The 13155-nt window shown below is 28.3% G+C and overlaps 1 long non-coding RNA gene across 1 annotated transcript; it reads left to right on the top strand.

Annotated features, from left to right (window-relative positions):
- The first annotated feature begins 9737 nt into the window (after window positions 1-9737).
- LOC137827338 (uncharacterized) lies at window positions 9738-12804 on the top strand. The gene is made up of 3 exons (XR_011083734.1): window positions 9738-9887; window positions 12084-12242; window positions 12748-12804. It is a non-coding gene; the product is annotated as an uncharacterized lncRNA (long non-coding RNA).
- Window positions 12805-13155: the final 351 nt, after the last annotated feature.

Genomic DNA, 13155 nt, shown 5'->3' with positions numbered 1-13155 from the left:
TATAGTTCTTGTACTTGCTGTTCTGTGTGGTGGTGGTGGGAGATTTTGATAATACTCCACTTATTGTTTTCTAACCTAGCTGGCTTATAATCTCAATGCTATTAATGCTTCCATTTTAATTTCTGTATTAATTAATATATTATATCATATATTATTTACATGCAAATTTAAGTAAAAGTTGAAGGCCTGGTGCTGGATTGTGTCAAATAAACACAGAAGAAAGATTACACGTTGGTATTTCTGTAGTGTTGATCATTAACAAGATTACACGTCAGTATTAATTTTTTAAAATGTTTTTTATGAAAGTAGAAAATATTTTATATATGATGATTAACTTGGAGATGTTATCTCAACCAATACAGATTAGAATATTGAAATTATTTTTAAAAATACATATTGTTTGTTTTAATACATCTAACAGAGTGTGATTCAACCTCAGATGTTGGTGGAGAGGAGCAAGGAACCAATATACCTTTGTGGAGATGTCATGCCTTATATCATTGACATGGGTTATGTTGTTGCTTTATTTTTTGTATTGTTGTTTATGTACAAACTTTGGCTAAGAACTAGGCTTTTTTACATGGGTTGGAATACCCCAAAGTATTCCCATTTATATTATTCTTTATTGCTGATTGAAAAAAAAAATACATCTAACAGTTAAATATTACTTAAAAATGGAGATTAAAAATATTATTTATTGTATGTGTGATTATAGTTTATTGTTTATACAATTTTAAATCACTTCAACTAAAATGAAACTTTCATTTGAGTCAAGTAAGACTACAGGGCATTTTTCATTGGAAAAGAAAGTTCTAAAACTAAATTAAGAGTACTGTAAAGTAAAGTATTCTATAGAGGAATCAATCCAACCACCAAAATTACTATTAATATTAAGATGATAGAAATGATTATATTACCAACTAAAATAAACAAATATTATCATCAAATTGGATTGTTTTGTCATTTATGTATACAACTTTACATTGAAAACCATACTCTAACAGAATTTTGTTCCAAAGGTTTTTTTAACTAAATTGACATACTTAGTCTTTTGTGTTTTCTAATAGGATTTTGATATTTTTTAAATATTATTTAATTCATTCTTTATCCATATAAAAAATGTATACAATCTTAGATTTAGGAAAGTATAACCTTTATTTGTGGTATATGAAGACATTTTCAATATTATTAAAAAAACTTACTTTCCTATGCATCACGAATTAAATGCCTAATTCACACTTTCAATATTATAATTTACTATAAGAAAACTTTGATCTTATAGTTAGCTAATAAAAGTTTCAAATGTTAAAAAACTCACACTAAATAGGTATTAAATAGGTATTTGTGTTGGTATTATGTGTGGAAAAAAAAAGACACTATATATGTGAAAGTTTAAACAATTACGTCGGTAGGAATGATGTTAATAAAGTGGACTCGACTCTGTTAAACTGACACTTTTCTCTCGCTAAAGAGACACTAATAAAGTGGATTCAATCATAGCTTAAAAAACACTAATAAAGTTAGTTTAGTCATCACTAGAAAGGGATGCTAATAGCATGGGTTCAACCATGATGTGAGCATACATGTCAATTTATTATATAGTTGTCAAGTTTGCTTTTGAATTTTTCAAGCATATATAAGTTGACTCTTAATAGGGTAAAATGAATTCTTCAAACTTACTTTTATGGTAGTTACGATTTCAACTCCATTTCAGCTCATTGTCAAAATCTTTACACAACACATTCACCAATTGAATCCAAACATAGACAAGTATAAAAATTAAAAACGCAATCCAATCATAGCATGTATAGTAACCAAGAAAGAACTCACCAAAATGAATAATGAACTCACATTTTAACCATAGTGAATTCGGGTTCACTAATAGCCCACACACCCCATCTAACGTGCAGCATTGGCCAAGCCCTTGCAAATTCACGTCACCCATTATGTTGTTGGCTAGGTCATCGCTACCTCTTTTTTTGTATTTTTATAAAATATAACTCATTTAATTTCAGTTATGTTAGCTAGTAACATCAGTTAGGCCCTGACTACCTCATTTTATGTATTATTTTAGATATAATTCATTAGGTTTCAATTGCATCGGCCAATAGCGTCGATTAGACCCTAACTACCTCCTGTTCTATATTTTTTAAAATATAATTATTTTATTCCCATTACATCGGTTAAACCAATGTTGCCATTATTATTTTATATATTTTTAATAATAAATTTTTTTGTTCTAAAAATTGTTAGTGTCGATGTAATCTTCTCTTGACTCTAAATTTTACAATTGTGTTGCAGTAAAAATTGTTTAACTCACTCGTATTTACTTTGACAGACGCTATTTTTAAATAGCTAAATTCTATGTTGGAGATCCCACATCGACTAAAGATAAGGACATTTCATTGTATATAATTGGGTGCAAACGTCAACCCCATGAGCCGGTTTTATGGGGTTGAGTTAGGCTTAAAGTCCACTTTGCAATATGGTATCATAGCCATTTTCGAGTCTATCCTAGCGAGTGTTTGTTGGGTTTATCTTGGGTTTATCAGGCCACCACCCATAATATGTTATCCCGAGTGTGTTGGAGATCCATGAGTCGGTTTTATGGGGTTGAGTTAGGCTTAAAGTCTACTTCGTAATATTCTATGCATTAAAAAGTTTAGCATTTTTTCATCCACACATTACTTTTCTCGATCTTTGATAGTAATGTTTCACATTTAGCAGCTACGATGTCATGACACTTCATAATCTCTGGCAAGGACTATACAAACTCTTATAGACTCTTTGTACACATTCACATACTCGAGTTTGGAAGTAGTATACCACATGCTACCGAAAGGATCCCGATAAAGAGAAGTCATTTTTTTTTCAGTGTACTGTCAGAATCGAGAAGTCCCCAAAATGTCGAGAAGACCACAACACCGATATTTCATATTAAATCCAAGATTTTTCGGGTCACTGAGAGAGTCTCGATAATAAAAATTATGTCTCGAAACACGTATATCAAACTCCGATAAACAAAATGAATTATCTCATGATGATTAACCAAAACATAATTGGCAAGTGTTACACATCTATAGTAATATAAATAAGAGGACACCCCCCCAGGTAAGGACAAATAGAATTTATACTATTATAAAGTATAGTTGGATTTTCTCTGAGTTCCTACTTGTACCAATACTAACTTGAGTGTTAGAATATCTTCCCATGTACCCCTCATCACTTAGACACACACTCGGTGAGAATTTTGACATGGTGAAAATTTTGTATAAGGGTTGAAACACTCCTAAAGTGTCCCATTTTAATTTAATTTATTTATTCTTTACTGATAATATATATATATATATATATAATTATATTTATTATTTTTTTAATGACAAAAGTTAAGTAAACTACATAAAAAAAATTCAAAATGAAACTTCTATTTAATTAAGGAGATAATTTTTTCATTGAATATTTTTTTCTTTATTGTAATTTTAAAAAAGTGGTAAATATTTATTTGTATTTAAAAATATTATTTTATAATTTATTATTTAGTAGAAATAATTATTTAATAATTATACATCATCCCATTTACATATACAAGTTTAACCTAAAATGTATTCCATTCTCCACGCTTCCCTAGATTCTTATAATCCTTTTAACCTAAACGCCTAAAATCTCACCCTCAATGTTTTCATCCCATATTTTCATTTGTTTAAGTTTTACTTTCTGAAATATTGCAAATAATTTTGAATATATTCTTTTCACAATCACATTATCATTTAATTTAATATAGAATAATTACTTGACTAAATTGATAATTTCTTGTTGAATAAATTTTTATTTATTTTGTACTAATAATCTTAAAAAGGTGTTCATATATTTATACATATTCTATACTAATATTAGAAACTGTTTGTATATTTATTCATATTTTTAAAAAATACTATGCCATAATTTATTTGCACATCTCAAAAAATTGACTTACTAATATTATTTAATAAAATAATATAATAATAAAATAATGACAAGTGGGCCTTCATATTCGTGTATATAAACGTTAACCTAAAACCTAAATCTCACTCGGCGCCCTCTTTTCTTCTTCTTTACTTTCACATTCTCTCATACTTTTCTATGCAGAGGCTGCTGAAAAGCTGTAAGTTTTTGTATAATATAGCTTCTCATCTTCCATTTATTGTGTAAATTTTATTTGTCTGATGTGTTATACGTGCCTCATTTTCAATTAAACTTAATATATGTGTCTAAACTCACACACCAACTTAAATGCACTTTAACTTTCACTTCAACCCACTGCATTATACAAGACAATCTCACTCAAGAGAGGATTGGTACAGTTAAAGCCACCGCTGGCTTGTACCTTGTCACTAGCTTGCCTGCTTCTAGTCATTCTAAACCGCATTGTTTTGCTCCTTTTATTAATTGTAATATCACAGACAAAACACTATGACATTATAGACTAGGACACCCTTCACATGAAAGATTACATGTCTTAAGCAAACAATACTCTTTTATTACTGTTGATACTCATCATGTATGTGACACTTGTAGTCGTGCAAAACAGAGAAAACTTCCTTTCACTTTAAGTAATACTGTTACCTCTGCTATTTTTGATCTTGTACACTTTGATATTTGGGGACCATGTTCCATAATTTCTATGCAAGGTTTTCGTTATTTCTTGACTATTGTTGATGATTACTCGCGTTATACTTGGGTTATTCTGCTGCATAACAAATCTGAAGTGCGTCAGCACATCATTAACTTCACTGTTTTCGTTCAAAATCATTTCAAAACTAATATCAAAACGATTCGTACTGACAATGGGGTTTAGTTAGGCTTAAAGTCCACTTCGTAATATGGTATCAGAGCCATTTAAAGCCTATCCTAGCGAGTATTTGTTGGGTTTATCATGCCACCCGCTATCGGGCCGCTATCGGACCACCCATAATATATAGTCTCACGCACGAGTTGGCAGTCTCGGCGTGAGGGGGGTGTGTTGGAGATCCCACATCGACTAGAGATTAGAGCCTTTCATTGTATATAAGTGGGTGCAAACCTCAACCTTATGAGCCGGTTTTATGGGGTTGAGTTAGGCTTAAAGTCCACTTCGTATTATGGTATCAGAGCCATTTCAAGCCTATCCTAGCGAGTGTTTGTATTGGGCCTATCGTGCCACCCGCTATCGGGCCGCTATCGAACCACCCATAATATATAGTCTCACGCACGAGTTGGCAGTCTCGGCGTGAGGGGGTGTGTTGTACTAATTTTGAATATATTCTTTTCACAATCACATTATCATTTAATTTAATATAGAATAATTACTTGACTAAATTGATAATTTCTTGTTGAATAAATTTTTATTTATTTTGTACTAATAATCTTAAAAAGGTGTTCATATATTTATACATATTCTATACTAATATTAGAAACTGTTTGTATATTTATTCATATTTTTAAAAAATACTATGCCATAATTTATTTGCACATCTCAAAAAATTGACTCACTAATATTATTTAATAAAATAATGACAAGTGGGCCTTCATATTCGTGTATATAAACGTTAACCTAAAACCTAAATCTCACTCGGCGCCCTCTTTTCTTCTTCTTTACTTTCACATTCTCTCATACTTTTCTATGCAGAGGCTGCTGAAAAGCTGTAAGTTTTTGTATAATATAGCTTCTCATCTTCCATTTATTGTGTAAATTTTTTAGATAATTATATATATTACAAATTCTTCATCCAATCTTGATTTGTTCTAATTTGGTTTATTTCTGTTATAGTCAAATTAGTCAAATGATATTTATATAATTGTGGAGTTGAAAAACTTTTTTAGATTGAATGTGTCATGGGTCTGGTTTGTTTATGTACCTGTATTGTATATTATGAAAATTTATTTTATATTCAAGCTTCTTTTCATTTAATATTAAGCATTATGTTTATTTTAAACCATTTCCTTCAAGATATATACTTATCTACATTAATGCAATACTTTGTTTATTCATCTCCTAAACCATGCCATTTTTGCAGATAGGTAAAAAGAAAATCACTATTGTGCAAGAGATAGCCCATTAGTGGCATTATATCAGCATATTATTTACCAAAATTATTTTCTAACATCTACTTTTTATATTACAAACTCATGTTGTTCATATGAAAATTGCTTTGTTTAATTAGTACTTTAAGTTAGATTCATGTGTTTTAATTTGAAAGTGTACTTTTATCTTTATTATCTTTATTTCATGTATGTCTAGTTATTGCAATCTATTCTATGTTATGGTTATTAAGTATTGAGAAATTTGATATCCATTTAATTAATTTAATAGTTTTTTTTATATTAATTCATGTATTATGTTGCGAGACAATATGATTTATCATTTTGAAAATCATATGATAAAAGCATGAAATCTATTATAATAAGTTAAAGATTAATTCTTTCATAATATGATTTATAAAATTATAATTATAAGTTATTAGTCACATTTGATTATAAGTTTTAGGTTCTTTCTTGTTATCTTAAAACTAGAGCAAAAGGAACTAAATCTTTATGCTTGTTGTTTTGTAAGTCTTTTTTGTATAAGGGTTGAAACATTCCTAAAGTGTTCTCCTTTAATTCATTTGTCTATTGCTGATAAAAAATAAAATATTAATCTTTGACTTAAACAGGACATCTTACTCTATAAGATCTGATGCAACGATGGTGGCAGGAGGAATGGTGGTGAGCTTGCAGGTTACTCCACTACCTTACATAGTTATGTATTTTAGATTTTCATTAAGAGAACTCAAACATATACAATGAGTAAAAGTATAATATTTGTAACTTTGCAACTTATACTTTTTTTCATGTTTATTTTATATTATTTAAGTTATAACTTAACATTGTTTTATATCTTCTTTCTAATCTCACGTAATAAAAGGCATGCAAAAATTCAAAGCATGGTGGTTGGAGGTGCATTTTCAGCTTCCAACTGTGATGCATCAAAGAAATTCCTAAAGACAAAACAAAGACAAAAGTTATCATTTCTTCACAGGTAAGTTTGACTACATACTCACTTGAAACTTACAAATTTTTGAACTACATCTTACTCAATATAAGCCATTAGTCACATGTTTTGAACGAAATAATTATAAAATTTTATTTGATTAGATTTAATCTCTATCTAATATATGTGATTGTGCATGTCGTCATGAATCAAAAATACCTCACACAACATTTTCCATGAAGACACATCAAGAAAAATTATTGTTTCTTGTGTTTTACACGTTTCATGTCTTGTTCTGACATATAGCTTTGGAAGATGACAAAATGGCATGCAACAAACCATAAATGCATTGCTCTTCCATAGGCTTTTTCTGCAAACTGAGTCATGCAACAACTTCAATACAAATGGCACTCATGCAAGGTTCAGATTCAAATTCATTATTATGCTTTCCACACTTCTAAACTTTTCTAAAGTTTAATAGGTAAATGTAAGATATAAATGCATGATGCATTTATCTTATCTCAATGCATAAAAAATCAGTGAAAAATATTACATAGTATAAGGAATGTTATTAGGTTAGCATCCCAAAACTATATGCAACATAATAATAACATTATTTTTATGAGAAATATTAAAAAGTTAAACATAATAATAAACCATGTTTATTATGTTGCATTAGTTTTGGATGCTAATCTAATGAGATTTTTTATACTATGTGACTTTTTTTTGGTGTGAAAGATTAAATACTCATATTTTTATGCATTTAGATAAGTTACACGAATGCATGCATTTGTTTTATATCTCACATATTCAATTTTACATTTACCTATACAACGTAGAAGTGTGGAAAACTCACTCATAAATTTGCATGCATGTCTAAAACATAGATAGACCCTACGGTGTATTCTAATTATTATGACTATTTACTAAAAAAAAAATAAGAATAAAGAGATTTAAAAGTTAATCCTTTCAATATGGTTTATAAAATTCTAACTACAACTAATTAGTCACATGGTTAGATTCAATTGGTTATAAAATATTACATGTTTAGATTTAATTAATCATACATTTATTTTATACATACGTACCTATGAATCATAATAGGTTCACAATACATATATTAATAAATATAAAAAAATATGTTAAATGAAGTAAACTAATAATCAAAGATATTAAATTAAGAAATTTTTAATTGTTCATGTAGAGGGAATATTGTTATATTTCAATCTACTATGTTGCATATATCAATATTTTTAAATGATTATTTAGGATTTAAGGTTTAAGATTTTGTTTTTTAAGTTTAAAGAAAATCTTGAAATCTTTTCTCTTTGTTTCTTATTTGTAAGAAGGGTTTGGACACTCTTTAAATATCTTATTTAATTATATTTATTTTTTTTATAAAAAAATATTTCAATATGCACTATATTTAACATTGTTTTTTTTTTCTTCTGATCTGACATAACATGCAAAATATCAAAGTATTACTGTCAGAGATGTATTTTCTCCCTGTCTATAAAAATAATTACAAAGATTTTTTTTTCTGGTTTTAAAGAATTATTGTTTTGCAGAGAATTCCAGTTCTAACTTTGATGCATTTAAAAATTCTTCAAAACAGAACAAAGAAAGCTTCCAATAGAAAAGAAAAGAAAAGAATATAGGTGAGAGTTAATCACTTTATATTTTTTCTGTTATTTGAAAATACTAAATAAAATAAATAATTTTTCTTTCGAAGAGTATAAATCAATAACAATAATAATTACAGATTGTTACTGTAGTTTTCTACTCTTCTAAGAAAAAATTAATTATTTTATTTATTATTTTAAAAAATTTAAATAACAGATTTCTTTTCTTCTTGTATAAGTTTTCTTTGTTTTGCCTTGAGGAATATTTGAGTGCATCACAGTTGGAATTGAAATAATTTGCAAAACAATTTTTTTTTTAAAGTAGTAAGACAGAAGAAGGCAGAACATAATTTGCAAAGCAATTTTTTTTTAAAGTAAGAAGGGAAAATGATCTTTGACAGCAATGTACTTTGTATGCAAATTTTGTTGTCAGAAGAAGACATTAAAAAAAGTGTTAAGTAAGTGCATGTTGAAATAGGTGATAATGTTGGAATGTAAATTTTTCACATCAATTTTCTTAAACATTCTCTTTCAAAATTAATCTTTGAACCTAAAATCTAATAATTTATTTTATAAAAAAATAATTAAATTAGAGAAAGTATTTGAAGAAGGTTTCAACTCTTATATAAAAAAAATTGTATTTAAAATAATCGTTTTATAGTAGAGATTATGTTAGATTTTTTATATTAGGGTTAGGATATTTAAGTGCTTTTTTAATTTAAATGATTAAAGTGATGAATATTTGAATTAATTGAAATAGTTATTATTTTTAACAAATTTGACATCTAGAAGCATTAATATATCATAGGAAATCCAAGTAGATTAATTTACTCGATTCATGTATTCTTCAGTTTTGGAAGATGCAACAAATATAAATGCATTGTTCTTCCATAGACGTTTTCTGCATGCTTCTTCAAATAATTCAGAAAAATGGTCCTTTTTTAGTTTTAGCAATTTTTTTTTTTCAAAAACGAAAGTAAAATGTTTCAAGTTTAGTAAAATGGAAATTAACTTCAGATTTTTACCAATATTATTTCTTGTTTTACACTGTCATCCATTTTCTTTATTTATTTTGTTTTACTATTTAACTATTTTAATGTAATTATATATCCCAAATAACAAGAAGGAAGAGAAGCTTATCTGATAGCCCCAATGAAACCTTGCTTGCTGCATTATAAATAGATGAAACCTTTACTTAGCAAATCAATATTTTCTCAGAAGCAAAAATATTTGCAGATATTCATTTTCTTCTCATTTTCTTCAGTTCATTCCTTTGAGAGGTATGCTTTTGTAAATGTTCTTCCTTTTATTTTCAAAAATACTTTCTGTGCTGCTGCTTTCATGTTTGAAGATGAGGTTGGTGATTTTGTATAAGGGTTTGCAACGTCTTTAAAAAATATTATTTTATTTTATTTTTTAATTGTTGATAAAAAAAAGCATATGTTTCTTTCATTTGATCTGATATATATGTTGGTTGCAAAATCTGTGATCGATTACAATATGCTATATTGATGATGACAGTGGCTTCTTCCCTAAAAACCTTTCTTTTCTTTGTTTTAGATTTTTTTATCAATAAAATAATTAAATAAATTAATTAAAAAAACACTTAAAAAATGTTTGACCTGTATATCTAAAGTATCACAGCTATGAGAGTTCTTGTCTTCATCTAAATTACTGGATCTTACATCGATAAACTTGACAAGGAAAAAACTTTCTGAATCATTGCAAATTCAATTATTTACTTCGGTTCCTAATAAGTACATTTTTTGTTTGTTTGTAACTGCTATTAAGTATTCTTTGTAATTTTATTATTAATATATGCTTTTTGTATAAAAAAAAATTGTATTCGTGAGTGAAATTAGTTTTGAAGGAATCTTAGCTTGCCCAATTAACATGAATATGCATAGTATTAATGTGTAGGTTATTTTGGTTGTTTTTCATGTCTAATTAATATAATATATGTTTTGAACAATTACTTATGCAATAAATATGTAATTAATTTTTTATATGTTTCATTTTCAGATAATGGCTTTTCAATCTATGATGGCTTTGGTTTACTACAACGGTCAAATTATGACTGATGAACTCATGTCATCACAATTCATGAGTGAAGTTACTAGCTATCTAGAAGTAAATAACTGTATGACACTGACAACTCTAAAACAAATTATTTTAAATTTGTTCATCCCTTTCAACGGCAAATCATACACGGTCGATTTGTTTTATCGCTGTCCAATAACAATGAATGGACTATGGACTTCGTATCGTTGCTTGACCATTCAAGATGACGATGATCTACAATATGTGGTAGCGTATGCAAAAAATTACGAACCTCTCATCCAGTTTGAGCTCATGACATTCATTCGCGAATGTAAGACAACAAGTAATATCGCTTGGGAGTACTTAGAACAACAACTAAATGATTCCCTAAATATAGGGTAACTCTGCCACTTTTATGTATATTTTTCTTAAATTTGTACTATATTTTTTTTTTTTCAATTTCAAGATATGTTTGTTATAATAAATTAATGATGTTTTAATTTTATTTTACAAATTTATTGCTTATCATGATTGAGTTAAACAAACACAACTTGATGATGACTAATATCATATTTATATAACATACTACATGGATATGAAAAAATGACAAATATTAATGTAACATAGAAACATAAAAAAAAAGTAACCTTTAATTACATAACCATCATAATTAAAAAAATTATTATTCCTAACTTTTTTAAAATTATTATTAAAGAAACTGTTTGGTTACCTTGATTTGTGGTTAATACTACACGTAGTTAATGGTTTTTTTTATGAGGGTTTATACATTTTTGGAGTCTCTCTTAATTTAATCTTATTATTTTCTAATAAAAAAATAACAATAATAAAATACATAAATGAAGTTTATTTCAATCCAGATACAAAATATCTAATTTATGTATGAAGGGAAACTAAACATGCAAAATGTGTCATAGCATACTCATATCGCTAAAACAATAAACTAAAGAGACTTATACTTGAATTCACTAAAAAACTTACCCTCCTTTCTAATTGAATTTAAGAGAAAAATTTGACTTTCTTGCTTCAATTTTTTCTTGAAATCCTCCTTAGAAGAATAATTGCATCTTAGAGTTAATTTTGATAGTAAATACTTGATGCAAAATTAGAATAAGCTAAATTTTGAATTTTTCTTTGAATTTGATTCTCTGCATAATTTAACCAGTAAAAAGAAAAGAGAGAGAATATGAATGTGTAAGTTTGTAAGATAGCTGGCTCAACCAAATTTGTTCAGAAATAAGAGAATGAGCACTGGGCACACTTTTCATTGAAAGTTTGATGTGGTTTGCAATAATACTTCTGTGACTGATGTTTGGATTAACGTTTGATGTCGTTTAATGAAAACCATGTTTGATCTCACATATAAGGAATCCAGTGATGATGGTTGTGTCACATAATAATAAATGTTTTGGTGGCAGCAACCCTGAGCATGCAGAGTATGGCTTACATGCATGGGGTGTTTCACTGGAAATGGATCACCATCTCTATGCATCACTGCAAATGGATGAGGCTGCACCACAACTGCCACACATGCATGCTTAGATTCAAATTTTCCACCATGCGTTGCAACTTCTTAGGTTCTCTGCATAAATGTGAAATTTGACTGTCAGATTCAAGTGTGCATGAAAAATTGATGATAATTTGTCTTATAAGAAAACATTGAAATGTGTAGCATTGATCCAATGAATTGAATAAGTTAGCCTTGAGATGCTGAATAACATTGAAATGCTGTTTACTGCAAGCTGCTACTTTACCAACTTCACAATTTCATTGCTTTTATATCTCTGCTGCACCCCCACAACATTAAAGTTCATATTCTTTTCTTCATTTTTTATTGTATAATTTAATGAGTAAATTGAATTCCGTTGAATGAAAAGAGAGAGAGAATGTGACTGTGATGTTTGGATTAAAGTGTGATGTAATACCAATGCATGCCTTGATCTCACAGTGTATAAGGAATCCAGCGATGCACCAATCTTCACCATGCAGACTATTGCTTCCATGAATGGCTCTTCAATCTGAAACATTTTTGAAAGTTGAACATCAATTTCAATCTTACTTTTGCATCTTTTACATGTGTAGACAGCTTAAAACGTTGTACCAATCAAATTCCATGCATGACTGCAAAAGGATGAGCATCATCACTGCAAAAGGATGAGGATGCAGCAGTTCACCACTTATTGTCTTGCAGCAGTCTAGGATTACTAACCTAGTTGAGCATCTCAATGCTACATCTGTACGAGAATTTAATGAGAAAATTTTGATAATGTTCTACTTCTTCTACTTGCTGTTCTGTGTGGTGGTGGTGGGAGATTTTTCAAGAAACGGATTAATACTCCACTTATTGTTTTCTAACCTACCTTATAATCTCAATGCTATTAATGCTTCCATTTTAATTTCTTTATTAATTAATATATTAGATCATATATTATTTACATGCTACCTTTATGACGGTCGCGATTTCAACTCTGTTTAGCTTTTTGTCAGAAT

Source organism: Phaseolus vulgaris, chromosome 11 (genome assembly GCF_000499845.2).
Source record: "Phaseolus vulgaris cultivar G19833 chromosome 11, P. vulgaris v2.0, whole genome shotgun sequence".
NCBI classification, from domain to species: domain Eukaryota; kingdom Viridiplantae; phylum Streptophyta; class Magnoliopsida; order Fabales; family Fabaceae; genus Phaseolus; species Phaseolus vulgaris.
The sequence above is the reverse complement of the archived record's forward strand: the minus strand, read 5'-3'. Positions and strand labels throughout refer to the sequence as shown.